Raw genomic sequence first — 12445 nt, 5'->3', positions numbered from 1 at the left:
AATTTTTTTCGTAGAATTCTTAAGACTTCGAAGATGAATCAGAATGCATTACTGTTTTCTTATAACATAATAAAAATGAATTAAAATTATGTGTAGACAAAAAATAAATTCCACGTTTTTAGAATATCCTTTCATATATATCTTGAATTAGTTTTATGTGTGGATATAAAATTCTTCTTTTTCAAATATGTATTTAATTTGATACACTAATAAATTTTTACGAGCCAAAAAATCAGTAATTTAAAATTTTATAAAATACATAATTTAATAGGAAAAATATTTAAATTTTAAATTTCGTCTTAAAGAGAATACGTATTCAATTTGATATACAAATAAATTTTTGTGAAGCAAAAAATTTATATCAATTATTTATTCTAATTAATTTTATGGCGAGACACAAAATTAATTCATTATTTTTACTCTCAACTAAATAATAATAGTTTCTGTTAAAATGAATTATTTTTTTTTTACTCAAGGTTCATTATTTTTGACAATAAATAAAGAAATGGCGTGCCATAAGCATCAAGATTCGATTTAAAAGTGCCGCGCTTATACGCCGATATATATAGATATATAGAACGCTCGACGCACGATGGCCAAAACGAAAAATTCTCGCTACCGAAAGAAAAAATAGAAAGAGAGAAATATCGGTTTTCTTTCTCACTCGCACTCGTATACAAAACGCTCGACGCTCGATGGCCAAGACGTAAAATTCTTGCTACCGAAAGAAAAAATATAAAAAGAGAAATATCAGAACGCTCAACAATCGATGGCCAAGGACAATAATACTCGTTATCGCCTAAACAAATAGAAAAGAGAAATATCGGTTTCTTCTCTCACTCTCACTTGCATTCAAGACCGAGAGTCCCGAAGATTGCCGAAGATCCTTCGTTTGTGTATTAGTGCACACGGACGCTCGCACGCATACTAGCTCGCTCGCGTGTAAAACGCGACGGAGGGATAAGCTTGCTTTCTCCCACTCTTAAAATTTTGTTCCCATCTTCAATCCAATTTTATTCGCTTATTTTTGAAAATACGAAGATAACTCATAGAACATTTTTTTATGTATATTTTAATTCTCTACAACTTTTGTTTGAAACTTTTTTCGATTAAATGCCTAGATTCTAAGATAAGGCTATATTTTACTCTTTTTTACCCTTTTTCCCCAAGATGCCGGTTGCTGATTTTATTATAATTAGCACCATTCGATTCAGCGTCGTCAACTTACCCTTAGATCAAATTTTGAAGCATAAACTAAAAAAGTTCCGGGTTTGGCCCGCGTTGACTGGGCTAAAATGTACAATATTACTTTTGAACCATGAATATTTCGTTTTGACGTTGAGGGACCTGGTTTACTTGGCATGCTCTTTCGAGCGTTTAAGGTTATTATATTAAATCTACTTCTTATTACCAGTGACAATTTGATGCATAAATTTGTTTTTATTTGTCGTTGAAGCAACATCTCCTTCATGGTTAAATGTTTTTTGAAGCCCCTTTTTTTAAATTTGTATGGATTTTTATTGAGTAATGCGTTCAATGCGTCAGCTCTTTTTAATGCACTCTTGCGTTTATTAATACAAACTATCATTATTGTTTTTAATTACCATACAATTCTTTAAAACTTGTATTTGATGGAGCATGTTCACTGTAAATTTCCAGAAATTAATAATTTGTTTTCGTAGCATTTTTCTTTAAAAAAATTAGTTAAGTAAGATTTTCCGCGAATGTGGTTTTGTTGAAATGAATTATGACATTTTCAACACGAATAACATAGTTGTTGGTTACAATTCGAACGAATTTCATTTCTTGCGTTCGAAAGCTAACTCACACCAACTTTTTAAATACATGTATATATAGATGTCTCAGCAAACACGTCAACGATACTAATCTCAACTATCAAAAAAGGGCGGACATTTAATCCTATACTCAACAATAATAATCAATCAAACGAACTCGCTGTAGTCGAGCGAAGTTTGTTCAGTATTATGCGGGAACATCTTGTTCTCGATGATTGCATAATAACTTTTAATACGTTCGAAATATAAAGTTTTTGGTTCAAGTCTGCCTTCACCGTTTTCGGTTGCGCTCGTTATATTCTTAGATTGTAGTCATAGAAAAAGAAGACATCTAGAAATAAAATATATGATATTAATTTCATGAAGACGATTGTAGGTAAACAAAGGATTATAACAAATCTTATTTTTTTCTTTCAAGGGTGGGAATGATTACTTTGATTTTGTTTCTTTTTATTAAAATAACAATATTTTTTCAAACGAATATTATTGCATTATACTTCGAGCTGGAATGAAAAGTCTAAGAGTTTTTTTCAGACGTCAATCATATGAAAAATGACATAGTTTGCTCAAATCGTTTATATTTAATATTGTTTAATTTTATATGGATATTTAATTTATTACTAAAAAATATTCCTGTGCTAATTACTTTGCTGAATATGTGAATGAAACTAACTAAGATATTTGTCATCTTCAATTTGAAGTTATTAAAATTATGGATGAATATCTAGTTTTACCTTTTTAAAATTGTATGAGAAGCAAGCGTAAATATTCAATGAAAGTTATTTTGTTCTAATAATTCATTGTCATTTAAATAACTCAATGAAATATACGTAGTCAAAATACTTAACACTATTACGATTTTCGACTCTTGGCTCTTTTACTCTGACGCTTCACTCTTTACTCTTATTCTTCATTCTTACTCTTACTCTGAAAATCTTATTCTAATTCTTACCTCTCTCATTCACATTATTAATATATATATCCATACATAAATGAATTTCGTACGCACACATCTAACTAACGCTAGAATCTTTCATATTTTCGTCCACTAGTCAATTGCCAGATTTCACACATACACACGCCCACAAACCTAACTAGCATTAGGACCTTCAATATCCACGTCACTTGTCGATCGCCCTAATTCATACGTACTCACAGATATTATTAACGCACTCCAGAACCTTTCATTCTTCTCATAGATTCGCATTCCTACATGTATATGCGATTATGATTTTAAAATCATACATTTTAAAAGAATACCGTTGGTCTTTAGGAAAGACTCTTTTTGATTCATTTCTACAAGCAGTTTGTTGAAAAATTTATTTTAGACTGAGAAGCTTTTTGGCTGCTGAATACAAACTGGGTATGGACAGTATACCACTCACTGTCTTTGCCACAAGTAACTCTTTTGAGATCCTCACACAAGGAAAGGTCTTTACCAAAAACCCAAGTACATGTAAAACCTCTACATCCATCTCTTTACCCTAAATCTCAACGATAGTCTCTCTACTTTGTGACTCACAAACCACCTAAAATCCTTCAGTTTGGATGAAACCACCCAAAATACCCCTTCTTCTAATTTACATACACACGCAAATTGCAAAATTTTCACAAATTGCAAAATTTTCACAACTTGCATCTTTTCTTAAAAAAGATTCCAACTAAGAAATACCTTGGAGATAAGACAAAAATACAATTTTAAGACCTTAAGAGTTATGCATATTTTAAAGACTATTGCCTAAAAACTTACATTCAGTTTTATACTTATTTCACGGAACAGAACAAGATACTAATCTTAGTTCTTAAAGGATTACTGTAAATTAATAAACATAAAATTATTCAAGAACTCAAAGAACACAATTTGAACCCACTATCTTGCATGGTTTAGCGCTTGGATGGGTGAACCGCTTGAGAAAACCGATGTGCCATTGACGCCAAGACTCTCCGCCTAGTTAATACCTAGCTGGTCCCAAGCCCGGACAAAAAAAGGAGGAGAGTTTGGGGGTGAGGCTAGCAACCTATCCTCGGTAACAAACAATAAAAATGCTCCTGGAATTAGCAATAAGGCCTCAGATAGGACGGAAATAACGATGGCGGCATGGTAAGAAAAAAGGTACACGCAAAGAAAACGGAAGAAAATGAAAACGCTTAGAATAGGATGCTGGAACGTAACTTCCATAAACAACAAAGACCAGAAAGTAATAGAGGAAATGAGTAAACACAAACTAGATATCTGCGCTCTTTCCGAAACTAAAAGAAAAGGCAAAGGAAACCTTAGATATGAAAAATACATCCTGTTCTATAGTGGAAAAAACAAAAACGAAAGAGCCACCTCAGGAGTAGGCCTACCGGTACACGAGAGGTACGAAGATAATGTACTAGAGTCCAAATACATTAGTGACAGGATACTACAGGTAACGCTAAAGCTTCAGAAGAAGACACCGGACACACATAATCAGTGTATATGCTCCAGATATCACCAAATCACAAAAGGAGAAAGAGGAATTCTACGATCTGCTGCAAGCGTACCTAGACAACATCCCTAGACGAGATGAGACTGTAATATACTCGGGGGACTTCAATACAAGGATCGGCAAAGAGGTAGTAAAAGGGATTCAAAATCGTTTCAACGAGGATACCCTGATATGAACGACAGGGGTATATGGTACGGTAGGCGCATTGTGATGATGACGTCTAGCTTTCGTGCCACCTTTTTTTTTGAGGTCTTCTAGGTGGTTTTTTTGTTGCTTCAATTGCGTGTGCCTTTTTCCTTGCTGTGTCGTCATTGTTGTATCCGTCCAATCAGAGGCTCTATTGGCTAATTCCAGGAACATTTTTATTGTTTTTTACCGAGGGTAGGTTGCTAGCCTCGAAACCCTCCTCTCCTTTGTCTGGGCTTGGGACCAGCTAGGTATTAACTAGGCGGAGGAGTCTTGGCGTTAACGGCACGTCACAGCGGTTTTTCCTCAAGCGGGTCACCCATCCAAGTACTAATCGTGCTTAGCGAGATCGAGCGGGAGCTCGAGCTGCCACCGCGCTACGGTCGTTGAGTAAGGAATTTATATTTTCGTTCCCTTGGTAAGGAATTTATATTTCGCGTCGTAACGCTTCAAAAGCCGTGGAGTTAGCGGGCGTGCGATGGTGTACAGAGCGAGGGTGGGGTATCGCGCTTGGGTCTTGTGCACGTGTGGGATACGTACTTACTTTCGTTCGGGACTGTTCGTGGGTTTGTTCTAAATTTTTGCAATCATCGAGCGGCCAAGACTATGCGTTAGCTGACACGTTTATCTAGGTTTAATAGACAAAGGTGAGAGAGCTATCAAGCGTGCAGAAAAAGGTACCTCGCGGTGTATTTGTGTCTCTTTTTTTCTTTTTTTAGTTTATCTTCGAGCCACTATCTGTTTGTAGAATTTTCTTCTGAAATAAAGTAGTCGCTTGTGTCGGCTTTTCTCTTAATTCCGTGAGAGTTTTTATGTCGATCCAAGCTGTTTTTTTACCGCGAAAATTTGTGTACATTGATTTATTTATCCATCCCTATCTCACTCATTCCTATATAACTATTGCATCTTTTGCCTATTCACGGCATTAATAATAATTTCCTTTTATCCGCTTTCTAAACACCGATATTAAAAAACTACTTCACCGATAGAAAATGAAATTATCTAGTTGTTATCCAGAAACTTGACCTGCTGATATTCGTCAAGAAGAAGAACAAACCAACTGCACCATTTTAAAGATTCATTCTCCCTCTTTACTTTATTTTACTCCCGGAGAAAATTGATTATCATTTCCTGCGGTATCATCTGGTATATATCTGATTGATGCATTTGATTGACTGATTTCTTTCTCTAAGCAAAAGATGACAATTGTTATCAAACGCTGAGTGAATTATTCGATATACTTCCATATCTGCACATCTGGTATATTAATGCAAGTTGCTATTTTCACAATTTGAACTCAGTCGAATTGAAATTCCATTTATTTTGACGTTGATTTACACAGACCTTATTGATAAAAGCTGACGACACTGAGCGCAACTTTAATGCTACTAGTAGCATGAAAAACTACTGCTATTGACTTATGATCGTTATTTTCTTCATACATGCTCATTGATACTATAACCTGTTCGATGACATATCCATTCTTTTACAAAAAAGGTTTTTGGAAGTTTTTCCTGTTAATTATTCATTTCTCATACAATATCTTAACAAGTATAACATTTAAATATCAAGATTAATACAGATTAAAAGGAGTAGAACTCCTCAGAAAGTTCGTCCATCCACATACAAGGGAAAATAAAAGAAAATGAATACTGTTGCAAGTGATGTGGAAAAAGTGTGAAGACTCGTGCAAGATTGTTTAACTTTTGAAATGGTCGGGTTTGAACTTTGATTAAATTTTAAAACTTTTATTAAACGTTTAAAGGTCCTTTAAGGCCGGCTTCGTTGCGAGCTTGGTATTCTGAAGCAATGGATACTTGAACTATTGCTCGTTCCCAGAAAATCCGACGTTTCTCATTTTTTGGAAAAGTGAGAATTTCTTTCCATTTGCAAAAAGGAACATTACATTTAACTTAATTGGTTTTTATCTTGTCCAGAAAATAAAATTATTAAAGTAGGTGTCGTAGGAAGATTGGACGGATTAAAAAATCTTATTGAACGTTATTTTGATCTTGTTGAACGTTTCGTCTTTTTCATTGGGACTTCATCAGCAACTCGATCTTTTTTGTTCATGAGTCTTTATACACTTTCGAAGATATTCTTATAAATAAACTAAAACTTAACATTTATCGTTGTTCTAACACCGTTATGTTTAAACATGTAATGTAACAATACAATACACAACACAATACACAATACGCAACAATATAATACACCAACAATACAATATAATAGTATTGTTAAATTACATGTGTAAACATCCCACTTCTGAAATTTGTAAACTCCTCAACACATAAGAACATAAGACTAACTAACTCACACTTCCTACTACTCAGCACATAAGAACATAAGATTCAGCACATAAGAACATAAGATTAACTAACTGCTACTTCCTACTCCTCACTCCGTATTCCGACTGCCCTTTTTCTACTTTTCCGTCGAACAACGGAGCATCGGCCCCCCTCCATGGGTGACGCATACAGCCTCGGTTCCCTACACTTAATCTTAAGAGTACCGATATCCTAAGTAAACATCCGCACGCACTCACACTAGTGCAGGCGCCAACGTGCACGAACCTGCATAAGACGTTTACAATCGGCCAGTCCTGACGGTGACCGCCCTCGGTCACTGGACCATCACACATACATAAAGACGCAACGTAAAATGAATATGAACATAAGGTTAATACATACATAAGAAGTACATAATTACAAACATAAGAATACAATCAAAAATTAACACATAAATAAAAGTAATAATCTGAAAGAATAAAAATATAAGATAATCCATACATAAGAAATACAATTACAAAATAAACACAAACGCAAGGCTAGTATAAAAGGTCCTAAAAATGCTGATATAAAAGGGTCTAAAGATTAAATAAACGCATACATAAGAAATAAAATCACTCGGATACAATATTTCTTTTTTTTTTTTTTTTTTTTTTTTTTCTTTTCGATCTAATCAATAACTAAAATAATATTTATTCTTTGGCCCGTTCCGTTCCTCGCCAGGGACGCATGTTACAATATTCCCATGTTCCCCGATACGGTCTTTGAGATATTTGGAAGCCCCCTATATCGGCAACTACATATCTATCGTTTCGTAATTTTCTTATAACTTCGTACGGACCTCTAAATTTTGGTATCAGTTTTTTTCCAACCCCTGGGGTGCTATCAAAATTTCTTACCACCACATAATCACCGACATTAAATTCTGACCGTATCTTATGATGGCGTTTATCATAATACCTCTTGTTATAATTTTGCTTCTCAGCCATTCTATCTTCTGCCTTATTCCTAATTGCTTTTAAATCGCGTTCGCTTATTGTGACTTTATTTAACGCGCGGTAATCGACGCACATCCTATTCTTACCGTTTTTCTTTTTGACTAACACAATAGGGGACGCGTAATCCGATTCGCTCGGTCGAATTATCCCCCTTTCTAGTAAATCTCCTATTATTTCTCGAACTTGGTTTTTCTCGACAAACGATAAGCGACGGAGAGATAAATGAAATGGCTTATGCTCTTGTAATGTTAATTTCGGCTCCATGCTTATTCTAGGCTTTTCCGGACGAGGTGCATCTAAGTAATTTACCTTTAAGATTTCCTTTAATTCATTTTGTTTTTCCACCGCGATTTCGGGATTAGTGTCTAATTCGGTAATTCGATTATCGGTGGAATCATCTATTTCTATATTCATAATCTGATCTATCACTACCTCTCCTTCGGAGCGCTTATCTTTTCTGCTAAAAACTAATCCACATCTTTTTAATGCGTCGCGACCTAAAATAACGGAGTTCACCATTGTAGTATCCGGTACTACCAACAGACGAGTGTCAACCCTTTCGCCGTCATCTAATTTTAAACTAACTTGTATCGAGCCGTGTACTTGCAGACGACTATGATTAATACCATAATATTCACTTCCGAGTTCCGGCGCAGAGTTGATCGGTCCCATCACTAACCCTTTCTTTATGAAACTCACGGGGCTGCCGGAATCCAATAAGGTGTCTAAAACTAAGATGTAGTGTATATTGCCTGAATCGACATCATAAGTTATCTTCCTGATGTAGTCGTCATCGGTGGTCACGTTCCTGGTGACGCTGTGGACCTCGCCACCCTTCTCCGGGCATTCCGGTCTAAGATGTCCATGTTTACCGCACTTGTAGCAGCTGCCTCTTTCCCTCTTCGGACGGGGGCAGTTCCCCGCAAAATGTCCTGTCTCCCCACAGTTGAAGCATCTGGCATAATTTTCCTCCGACGGCCTCTTATGGTCGATCGGTTTTCTTTTTCCTTCTCCCGTCGGCCGCCGATGAAGCGTCTCCCTCGGTGCCGACACACTTGCGAATGCTGTTATCATAGATTCCAACGATGCATAACATTGCACCTTGGCCTGAGTGCGTAACTCCTGGCTTGGGATACCGTCGATCACGTAGCTAATTATTTCTTTTTCATCAATCGGGATGCGATTAGCTAATGTCACCTTGTCATGCACATAATCCGTAAAACTCTCGGTAGGCTTCCACACTCTCGCCTCGAGTTTGCGCCGTAAAATTAGGGGATCAACTTGCTGCCCAAACATCTTCCTAAGCTCGCGCAAAAGGTCGTTGCTACTCAAATCAACGCAATCCACTCGCGAGTGATACCATTTTAAGGCCTTTCCTCTTAGTCGGCTACAAACTAGGGCCTTAGAACTAGGTGCATCCAGATCGTAACTGGAAAGCAGTCCTTTGACCTGCTTCTCCCATCGGTCGAATTCGATATCACTGCCGTCGAATTCACCGATTAACTCCTTAATATCTTGCCACTTCTTCACCCTGGATCTTTCCGTTTCACTTATCACTGACTGAGGCGTCCTTCTTAAAAATTCCAACTCCCTACGTAAGAGATCAGCTTCTCGCTCAGCTAAATCCCGTGCCCGCCGTAACAATTCCATTTCCGTCGATGCGGGGTTAGGGGGTGGTACGTAATTCAAACCTTGTACCGACATGACTTCGGTCTGCTCGTCCGATTCTTCACAAGTGCCTCCCGACGTTAAACATAAATCTGCAGCAGGCGTTCCTGCCTCTAATAACCGCTTAACCAACTCGGTCTTATTTCCGGTCGTACTTAAATTCTTTGCACTGAGCATGTCCTTAAGCTGGTTCACTTTCAGTGTACTCATCTTAATGTTTTCGTCCAGTATCCTTTGATCCCGAATTCACTAACAGACCTCTAATTCACACACGACGCGTAACACAATAAATCGTAAAATTACCGAACGTCCATAAAACTTAGAGGATCTTAAACTTGACCTTAAGTCTTAACTCGAAACTGAACGTGAATCTTATCCCACTTTTCATAACACACGCGTGAATCGCGAATTTCTAATTTAGCGAGTTTGAATCCCACTTCTGAAATTTGTAAACATCCCACTTCTGAAATTTGTAAACTCCTCAACACATAAGAACATAAGACTAACTAACTCACACTTCCTACTACTCAGCACATAAGAACATAAGATTCAGCACATAAGAACATAAGATTAACTAACTGCTACTTCCTACTCCTCACTCCGTATTCCGACTGCCCTTTTTCTACTTTTCCGTCGAACAACGGAGCATCGGCCCCCCTCCATGGGTGACGCATACAGCCTCGGTTCCCTACACTTAATCTTAAGAGTACCGATATCCTAAGTAAACATCCGCACGCACTCACACTAGTGCAGGCGCCAACGTGCACGAACCTGCATAAGACGTTTACACATGTTTAAACATAACGGTGTTAGGACAACGATAAATGTTAAGTTTTAGTTTATTTATAAGAATGTCTTCGAAAGTGTATAAAGACTCATGAACAAAAAAGATCGAGTTGCTGATGAAGTCTCAATGAAAGGGACGAAACGTTCAACAAGATCAAAATAATATTCAATAAGATTTTTTAACCCGTCCAATCTTTCTACGACACCTATTTTAATAATTACATTTAACCATTATAATTATGTCGTTCTATTCTTTTTGATATGGGTTCTGTAAACGATCGTTTCTCTGATCTGGATACAAGGGTTAAAGGGCGTTATTATTTAGATAACAGTTTGTCAGAATTAAAAGTTTGGAATACACATATATTTAATCATACATAAAATCACTTAAACGTAAATCTTCGTAATTACATAAGCATAACATAAGAAAACATAAGACGTAAAAACCGTAAGACATAAGACATAAAACTCAATAAGGCCACATAACACTTTCACATAATACGACCACTTAATACCTCGGCATAATACCATAAGATTTCCTAAGACTCAATCATAAGACTTTTCGAGGCGCAATCATAAGACATAACTACAGTGCAATCATAAGACTTACCGCAGTGCAATCATAAGACTTACCGCAGTGCAATCATAAGACTAACTCCTTTCCTTTCTTATGCATCGGTCCTAGCGCCGACGGAGGGGGAAAGGGGACGCAAGGCAGTCCTAGTCCCTTTTCCGACCCATTATTGGTCATCAACCGTCTTTCTTTCAAATCCACGCAACACCCTAGAGTGGGAGTGCGTACAAAGCGTTCTCGGAATCTCCACAGTCTAGATCACCAGATGCTATTTGTTCAGAAATAAATATTATATCCTTTTTTTAAGCGGACTCTATCTTACGGATTCTATAGTGCCATAAATTCTCTATTCTATCTTATACAAACTAAGATTAGATTATCCTATGTCTTATCCTAAACTAATATTACTCCTTTACAGTTCATACATTTATTCACTCGAAAGCACATCCGAAACATACAACATATTACGAAGCATATTCTATCATATATTCTTTTTGAAAGAATTAACATTTCGGATTCTTCTTAATTTATCATCAATTGGATTTTTTAACTTAGTGTTGAATAGTTTTTAATTTTATAAACGATTAATTCTAAGGAGAATTATTCAAATTAGTTTTATTTCTAATTTTCTATAAACACTATTTAAAATTTTGCGCTAAATGATAGTAGAATGCTGCCACCACGCGGCAGAGTTTGGCGGTTAAGGTCTCCATTGAGATCGATATGAAGATGATATTAAAATGTCTTTATTAAGTTGGTATTAAATTGATGCAAAAATAATTAATTTTTTATTATTTTAAATTTAGCGCTAGCTTTTCTAGTTATTTTTATCATAATAATTGTGGTTATGTAATACATTATTGCAAAGGGTATAATATTGGCATTACTGATAAATGAAGAAAAAGCTGCAAATTTTATCCGAGATATTTTAAAACGATCACTTTTTTATGATATAGAAAAATCAACGGTTATATTAGGTTAGTGCCAAATATGTGCGATTTTATAATTTTCAATTTGACATCGATTTTTCTTATGATCGTAATTTATTCGATTGATATTTTTAAAAATTTTTTGGCCAGTATTTATAATAAAATATTAGTAAGTATTATAATATAAGTGATATATGTATATTATACCAAATAATAGAAAAATAATTAATATTTTAAATAGATGATATCAATATATATATATATTTATGATGCAACATCATAATATAAGCTGTATCAATAGCAACCTTTTTTGTTTAGTAGATGGAAAAAATTTGCAAGATCTCAGACTGAAGGTTTGTGCCTTGCTAAGATTATTGCTAAGATAGTATTCGCGATGTCGTATGTGCTCTCAAATCCCGAAATTGTCGCCAAAATAAAAAAATGTATTTTTTGGGGGACTAACCATAGGAATATGTTTAGTGGATCTCATAGAGTTTTTTTCCATGATTTGTTATGAATAAGTGCTTATGCACATCTGTAAATAATCAGTTTAAACGTAAGCGTCCAGCACATCCCATTTGTTATTTGTTGCTCCTCAAAAATTACGGTCATTTTAAACGCACATAGTGCAATTAATATTCGTACAATTTCAATTTATGAATTGAATTTTCACCTGATAGTAAGTACAATTGAATTATGTTTTTAAGAATTTGCATAAATAACCAATGTAATTGCTGATGAAG

The sequence above is a fragment of the Polistes fuscatus genome, unplaced genomic scaffold (genome assembly GCF_010416935.1).
Source record: "Polistes fuscatus isolate 324 unplaced genomic scaffold, CU_Pfus_HIC Scaffold1, whole genome shotgun sequence".
Lineage (NCBI taxonomy): Eukaryota > Metazoa > Arthropoda > Insecta > Hymenoptera > Vespidae > Polistes > Polistes fuscatus.
This window is presented reverse-complemented; position numbering follows the sequence as displayed.